Source organism: Antechinus flavipes, chromosome 2, assembly GCF_016432865.1.
Source record: "Antechinus flavipes isolate AdamAnt ecotype Samford, QLD, Australia chromosome 2, AdamAnt_v2, whole genome shotgun sequence".
NCBI lineage: Eukaryota > Metazoa > Chordata > Mammalia > Dasyuromorphia > Dasyuridae > Antechinus > Antechinus flavipes.
The window spans coordinates 56,187,616-56,196,506 of NC_067399.1; positions in this window are offsets into that span (position 1 = coordinate 56,187,616).

Below are 8,891 nucleotides of genomic sequence, written 5' to 3' on the forward strand. Positions count from 1 at the left end.
GAAGCCAGAGATGCAGTGCCTACTCTCAAGAATGTTATAATCAACTTGGAGAACTGGTGGGGAAACTGGATTTAGAATCAAAAGACCCGAGTTCAAATCTCAGCTCTGCTTTCGATGCTCAGGTGACCTTAGGCAGCTCTCTTCCCTTTTCTGTGTTACATTTGGACCATTCATCTCCAAGACGCTTCCAAGTCTAAATCTAATTTTATCACTGAGTTTTGAAGAAGGGAGGTCTTGAGAGATAGCTGGAGAGGAACTAAGCAAGAACCTGAGGGTGAGTAGACATTGTGTGTTCTGGAGGCAGTGCATAGACCTGCCCAACTGAACCAAGAGAGTTCATGTGAAATAGCAGAAAAAAGAGTTGCAGGGATCATTAGGGTCCTGATCAAATCCTCTGCCCTTGTTGCAGTTTCACCTTTTCCACTCAACTCGCCTGACCGCCTCCACCTTTGTAGAAGGTGCGATCAGGAGGTGGGGTGAAGATTGGAGTGGCAGCTCTCATTTATATAGGTGGCTATGAGGACCAAATGAGATAATACTGATAAAGCACTTAACTATGAGAGGAGGTGAGATGAGGGGGAGAGGAGGAAGTGTCAGAAGTTCCTCCTGGAACAAAGTCTGTACTAGAGTTCATGCCCTTAGGTGTATACAGTTTGGGTTGAGTCACAGACTTTTTGTCCTCTGAATATAAAATGGTGATGAAAGTTCTGGCTCAACTCAGGGATAAGAAACTTAAGAGAAAAAAACTTATTCAAGTACATTTTCAAATGTTATCTTGTTCAACTGTCCAACTCTTCATGACCCTGTTTGGAGTTTTCTTGGCAAAAATACTGGAATGGTTTGCCATTTTCTTCTCCAGCTGGAAACTGAGGCAAACAGTTGATTTAAGTGTCTGGGGCCAGGTTTGAACTCAGGAAGATATCCAGTATTCTATCCACTGCACCAAACTATGGCATTAAGTGAAGTAAACTAGCTGGAATATGCACTGAGGATCTCTGATTAGATCCAAAGTTTTTTCCATTGTGCCACAGAGAAAATCAAGACCTGAATATCTCAAATGGGCAAATCTTATCCAAATTTTTAATAGTAATTACTAGATCTTATGCTGGTAAAATGTTTAGGGTAAAATAAGCTGAGCTAAATCAAACTTTTTTTCTTTAACAGAATTCATCTGCGTCCAAGACTTACCATTTAATGTCTATGTGGTCTCAGGTTAAGTCAGTCAGTTACCAAAAATTTATTAAACACTTGTCATATATCCATCAGACACTGGGCTAATCACTGAATATACAAAGAAAGGCAAAAACACTATCCCTACATTCAAGGGGCTCCTATTCTAATAGAACTAGACAACTAAATGTTATTCACATGAAATACATGTAGAATGCAAATGAAGATAATCTCCAAGAGAAGGCCCTCAGGGATTTTAGGAGAGGGGAATGCATTCCAAATATGGGAGAGAACCTTGTCATGTCATCTTGGAAGAACAGCAAGAAGATTAAGTGTCACTGACTTAAGAGTGCGTTTAGAGGGGAGTGAAGTGTAAGAAGCCTGGAAAGCTAGGAGGGAGCTCATAATGAGCTTTGAATGACAAAGAATTTTGTTATATTTGATCCTATTATTAATAAGGAGCCATAGATTAATGAGTTGGAGGACAGTGCAGTGGTCACATCTGTACTTTAGTAGCTGAGTCGATGAGGAAGAGAGTATAGAGACAAGACAGGTCCCAATAAGCAGGCTACTGCAATAGTCCAGGCATAAGGTAATAAGGGTCTGCATCAGGTGAGAAGCAGTGTGAACCAGACAGATTGCAACATGCATGAGATGTTGTGAGGGTGTAACAATAAGACTTGACAACAGCTTCGGTGCAGTGAGTGCAGATGAGTCAAGAATGGCTCCAAGGTTGTGAGTCCGTGTGAGTGAGAATATGTGGTGCCCTCTGCATTCATGAGGAAAACTGGGGAAAGAGGAGGATTTAGGGGGAAAGATAATGAGTTCTGTTTTGGACATGTGTTTTAAATCATTTAGAGGGAGTCCAAAAGATACACTAGACTAAAGTTTAGAGCTAAATAAATTCTAGGAATGAAAATTGAATCCTACGCCAAGCAAGATAGTGGAGTGGGAGATTAGAAGGCCCAGGACCCAAGCCCAGGCAACACCTACAGTTAATGGGTGTGCTCTGACTGAAGAACCAGCAAAGGAGACTGAACCTGGAAAGAGCTGAGTCACCAAAATCTAGACTAGAGAGAAGATCCAGGAGAAGGTGATAACAATGTCACTGGTAAATTCAAGAGACAAAAGTGTCAGTTGAATTTTGAGGTCAGAAGCCAGATTACTGTGGGTTTCAAAGAGTAAGAGGAGAGGAAATAAAGAACACCATATATAAATGGCTATCTCAAGGAGTTTAGCATAGAAGGAAGAGAAGGGGAGGAAGGAAGAAAAGAAGGAGGGAAGGAAAGAAAAAAAGGAAAGGAGAAGCCAGGGGAGGATAGAAGAGAGGGAGGGAGGAAGATATATTAGGCATTTAATATGTGCTAAGCACTTTATAAATGTCATTTCATCTGATCCTCACAGCAACACTGGGAAGTAATTGAGAAAACTGAGGCAGAAAAAGATGATGGTAATGGGGATGGCAGATTCAAATGAGAGTTGTTAAGGATGGGGGAGACATGGGCATGTTTTCAGACAGCAGGGAAGGAAAATAGGGAGATTTAAGATGAAAGAGTAAGGATAATACTATAGGCAGCCTGCTGGAGGAAGAAGATGGAATGGCTTTAGAGGGATTTTTCAAGATGAGAATGGCCACTTCTTCATATGAGATGGGTAAAGGAGAATGCCTGATGGGAGATGAAGAGAGAAGAGGAAATCTCCCTCCAAAGACCTCTTTTTGTTTTTTCTCTGAGTTTGAGGCAAAGTTCTTATCCCTCTTTTTGCCCGTTTTATTTTTTATCAGTAAAATGAGAGGAAGGAGAAAGGAACAAAAATCTGTTAAATACCTACTATGTGCCTTGCCTTGTGCTAAGAAATTTACAAATATTACTTAAGTTAAATTTAGCCAGTCTAATGGAGAAATGGTTTTTTCCAATTTTAAAATTCCATGATTCTAGCAATTACTTATTCAGCAATGTAGGGAAAATATAAATCATATGTACTACATATAGATGTATGTGTGTATGTATATATATATATATATATATATACACATATATATGTATGTATGTATGTATTATATATTCTACTTTCTTGAATCTTCCAATCCAATAAATAATAATTGTGATAGTTTATTACTCTGTCAAATTTATCAAGTTTACTTTGTTTACAAACCTTTGTTGTAGACAATGAGCAAACTAGCTCCCTTTTACAGCTAACTGAGAGACATTAGTTTTCCCAGGGAAACACAAGTAGTAAATGCCCAACTCAGGATTCATACTCAATACATCTGACTCTAAACCTGTTACTCTTTCCATGAATGTCCTTTGCCTCTCACATAGCTCTTGACAACTTACAGAAGTTTGATTTTATTTACAGACTAGACTTCTCTATCCTAATGACTTTCCCTTAGCTGATTTCAGTTACCATTCTAAAAGCCAAGAGAAACTCGATATCAAGAGATCCCCAATCAATTCAAGCTATATCCTGGAGCTCACAAAGTGAGATTTTGGTCAGATCATTTGATCTTTCTGCCCTTCTGTTTCTTTGGCTATAAAATGAGGATAAAGGTATTGACAATTCAGGAATACTGTGGAGAGCAGAAATGAGTCTACAACACTTTCAAGTATAAGCTATTCAATAATGTAAAATCTCCACGTGATAGGGCAATAGGCCAAGAAGATACCTAATTGACTAGGAGCAGTTTTTGCCAAGTACAATGGTTGCCAGGGGCAATAAGGGAGATTCCAGTTTAGATGTACCCCTTCCATACAGGATGATGTTATTTTGAGTAGCCTATCTCAATATTTAACCGAGTATTTTATTGCATACTTCTGCATTTATTTGTGTGTTGTCTCCTCCATCAGATTATAAACTTCTTGAGGTTAGGAAATATCTTTTGTCTCTTTTTGAATCCCCAAAGATATTCCCATTTTTATTACCAGAGACACAGAAAACCTAATGATCTGGTCAAAATCATAGTTTGTGAGCTCCAGGATATAGATTGAATTGATCAAAGACTCTGACTTCCATTCTTTCTTGGTTTTTTGCATTGGTAACTTGGATAAGTTAGGATAAAATCACTAGTATAGAGTGGTCTGGTCTGATTGACTTGCTAAAGTATATATGGTATATACAAAAATGTAACAGCTTTTTTTTGTTGTGGCAAGAAATTGGAAATTGAGTAGATGCCCGATTAGTTGGGGAATGGCAGAAAAAGTTATGGTATATGAATGTAACGGAATATTATTGTTCTATAAGAAATAACAAGCAAGCTGATTTCAAAAAAGCCTGGAAAGACTTACATAAATTAATGCTAAGTGAACAGAACCAAGAGAACATTGTACACAGTAACAAGATTAGGTGATGATCAACTGTGATAGACTTGGCTCTTCTCAACAATGCTGTGATTCAAGACAATGCCAATAGACTTAGGTGGAAAATGCCATCCACATCTAGAGAGAGAATGATGGAGACTGGATGTAAATCGAAGAATATTTTCACCATTTTTTGTTTGCTTTTTTCTTTCTTGTTTTTTTTTTCCCTTTTGGTCTGCTTTTTCTTGTACAACATGTCATTTGGAAATGTAAAAGGATTGCACATAATCTAACCTATATCAGATTGCTTGCTGTGTTGGAGAGGGGGAACAGAAGGAAGAGAAAGAGAAAAATTTGGAACACAAGATCTGACAAAGATGAATATTAAAAAACTATTCTTCATGTTTTTGGAAAAATAATATTGAGAAAAAATAAAGTGCTGCATAAATGTAAAAAATAAAGTATATATGGTAGTAGCATAAATATAGCATATAAAACATGTTCTTCCAACACAATCCCTACAAAATTATTAAGTAGGGCTTGATTTAGCCATCTTTTCTAGTCTGATACTAAACTAGTCAAAATGAGGCTTCATCAGAGAAACTGCTTCAAAATTCTTTTCATAATTATTATTGCTAACTATATTTCCCTTGTTTATTCTAATCTCTCTCTTTTTACCTCTCCTTCCTCAAAAGTGTTTTCCTTCTGACCACCCTCTCCACCAATATGCCCTCTCTTCTATCCTCCCTTTCTCAACCATTACCAGGTTTTAAAGGGAAAGAGTTGTCTCAGTTACCCAGTCAATATAAATGTAGTGTTGATTTAATCAAAACAGTGATAATAAAATTATAAGATGATAGATTTTAGCACAGGTATTTTAAATCCAAGTCCCTCATTTTGTAGATAAAGATACATTGTCAATGTTAGAGCTGGAAGGGACATCAAAACATGGAATGTCAAAGCTAAAAAAAGACATTAGAAAATTAAATATTAGTGGAAATATGTTTTACATGGCTTTACATGTATAATGAGTATTATTTGCTTTATTAGTGGATTGAGGAAGGAGAAAGAGAATTTGGAACTCAAAATTTTTTTTGAAATGAATGATAAAAATTTTTAAATGAATAAAAAGAAAGAAAAGAAAAAGAAATGTTAGACCTGAAACAGGCCTTCAAAAATAGAATCATAGGGTCTCAGAGGGGACCTTAGAATAGTCATCTAAGTTTGGCATTTATCTGAATAGAAAACTTATATGACTTCTCCAACTTCTCTGTGAAGTCACTCAGTGATAGGGAGCTCATCCCTACCGAAGATACTCCATTCCATTCAAGCTCTAATTGTGAGAGTTTTTCCTTATCTAGAACAAACTTTCTTCCATTACTTCTTGTTGAGCCTGTTGGATCCAAGCCAAATAAGCATAATCTCTCTTCGGTGATAACCTTTCAAGTACTTAAAAGTAGCTATCATGTCATCCCTTAATCTTCCTTTCTAGAAGATGAAATTCTCAACTCCCATCAACTGATCTCCACAAACCATGACCTTGAATCCTCTCACCAACTTGCTCTTGGAGCAGCTCGGTGACACCATATTGCATGGAGCATCTGGCCTGGAGTCAAAGAAAATTCTTCCTGAGTTCAAATCTGACCTCAGCACTTAGTAGCTGTGTGACCTGGGCAAGTCACTTCATCTGTTTGCCTCAGTTTCTTCATGTGAAAAATGAGATGGAGTGGAGAGCCACTCCAAGTGTCCTTATTGAGAAAACCCCAAATAAGGCCATGGAAACTTGGGAACTAATGAACAGTGACAACCTACTTATACTTCCTCTGTATGTAAGCTAGCTAGTCAATGTTCTTAAAATATGACCCCCAAAATTTAGTGCAAAACTCCAGGTGAATTTTGATTGGAGAGAGGCATGCCAACATCGCCCTTGTTAAGTATGATTGGTGATGTTTTTGTTGTTGTTCTTTTAGTAAGATAGGTACACCAAATATTATGTTTTTGTCAATACAGCTGAAGATAATTTTCTCCAAGGCTAGCAGCCATTATCTCAGAAAAAAAAAAAAAAAAAAAGAAATAGCAAAAACAGACTTAAAGAGATAATAGGGAAACTATATTTTATTAAAAGGTATCATTCAATAAATTAAGGTCAAGACTATATATACACATTCATCTGCATAGCATCTAAATATTTAAATAGTTAAGTAAGTTATACGGAGAGATAGACAATAAAATTATTATAGTAGAGGACCTCAAAGTATCTGTTTCATTATTGAAAAATCTAACCAAAAAATAAATAAGAGAAAAATTAAGGACCTGAATAGAATTTTAGATAAGTTAGATATTATAGACCTCTGGCAAATATTAAGTGATAATATAAAGCATATGTGTGTACTACAATTTATTCTGGGAAAAAGATATTATTATTATTCCCATTTTACAATAAGGAAACTGAGGCAAACAGAAGTTACATGGCTTATATAAAATGTCCAGGTTATCCAGTTTCAGAAAAAAGAAATTGGATATGCTACAAATGAGCTCCCAAAGGAAAAAACCATGGAAGAAGTTGAATTTATATCCAAATTCTATCAAATATTTAAAGAACAAGTAATTCTACTATTATAGTGTTGCTGTTGTTGTTATTTTAAATTAAGATAAGAAGGAACCTACCAAGTTTCTTTTATGACAAATAAGATCTTAATACCTGAACCAGGGAGGGTCAAAACAGAGAAATAAAATAGTAGGTCAATAAATATTAATGCAAAATGGCTTAATTAAGATATTAGCAAGGAGACTACAACAACACATCACAAAGATTATACACAATGGCCACGTTGGATTTATACCAGGAATATAGGGTTAGTATAATAATAAAAAATCTCTAAAGTATAATTGAATATATATAAGAATAATAAAAATCATATTAAATCAACAGATGCAGGAAATCTTTTGATAAGATAAAGCATCTATCCCTGTTATTTTTGTTTTGTTTTTTAAAAAGGGCACCAGAAATCGTAGGTATAGAAAGCTCCTTTATTAACATCATAATTACTTTCTATCTTAAACCAAGATCTATGGCAAAGCAAGTATCTCCTTTTTTTCACTATGACTATTTCATATGTTGTTGTTTAGTCATTTCTGACTTTTTCTGACCCCATTTGGGGTTTTCATGGTAAAGATATTAGAGTGGTTTGCCATTTCCTTCTCCAGCTCATTTTACAGATAAAGAAACTGAGGCATACAGGGTAAAGTGACTTCCCCAGGCTACACAGTTAGTAAATATCTGAGGCCAAATTTGAACTCATCAAGGAATTCAGTGCTAAGCATTCTATTTACTGTGCTACCAGCTATTTGATTCAAAAGTATTCAAAATTCTAACTATAGCAGTAAGATAAGAAAGTAAGAGAATAAGCACAAGAAAAGAGGAAATAAAATTATCACCTTGATGCCAATTGTATGGTGAACCAAGAAAACCCTAGAGAGTCAACTAAAAATTAATTGAAACAATTAGTAATGTCAGTGAAGTTGCAGAATATAGAATTGAATCACACAAATTATCAGCATTTCTGTGTATTACCAACAAAACTCAGCAGAAAGAGATGGAAAGAGAAATTCCATTTAAAATAACTATAGAAAATATAGTTTTTCTTCCTAAGGTTTTTCTTCCATGATACACACTGGCATACAAAACACTCCTTATACAAATAAATATATCTAAATAATTTAAGAACTTTTAATTGCTCATGAGTAATTCAAACTTACAATAAGATTGCATTGACTCTTTAAGCTAATCATCCTACAATTTGTATTCACATAATTTACATAATAATATAATTTGATTAGTTAACTTAATTAATTTGATTTTTATTGACTATTAATAATAACGATGAATTTAAAATAATATACTACAACAAACATTTATTAAGTGTCTAATGCATGCAGGCTCTCTGCTCCTATTATGTGAAATGAAGCTCCAATGTATTTTCTATACAAGCCATTATATCTTTCTCATCAATCAATTAAGAACATTTATAAAATCTTTTCTGTGTTCCAGGCTTGTACTAAACACACAAATACAAAGACAAAAACAAAATTGCTAGTCCCTTTCCTCAAGGAACTTACATTCTCATGAGAAAGACATGTATATACACACACGCACACACACATGCACACAAACACACACACACAAATTTTATTTTAAAAGCAGCATCCCCAGTCTATGTGTGTTTATTTTTAACCCTAACGTGAGATTTTATATGTATCTCTTCCTGGCTGGTTGACTGTGTAATCCCCTTCTCCCATCATATGGCTTTCCCCAGACCCTGATGGAGATAGCCAGAACTCTGAACCCAAGAGCCTTGGAAATAGTAAGGTCCTTCACATCATCAGACCTGTTTTTAACTTAGCTCCCACAGCAATCAATAAAGA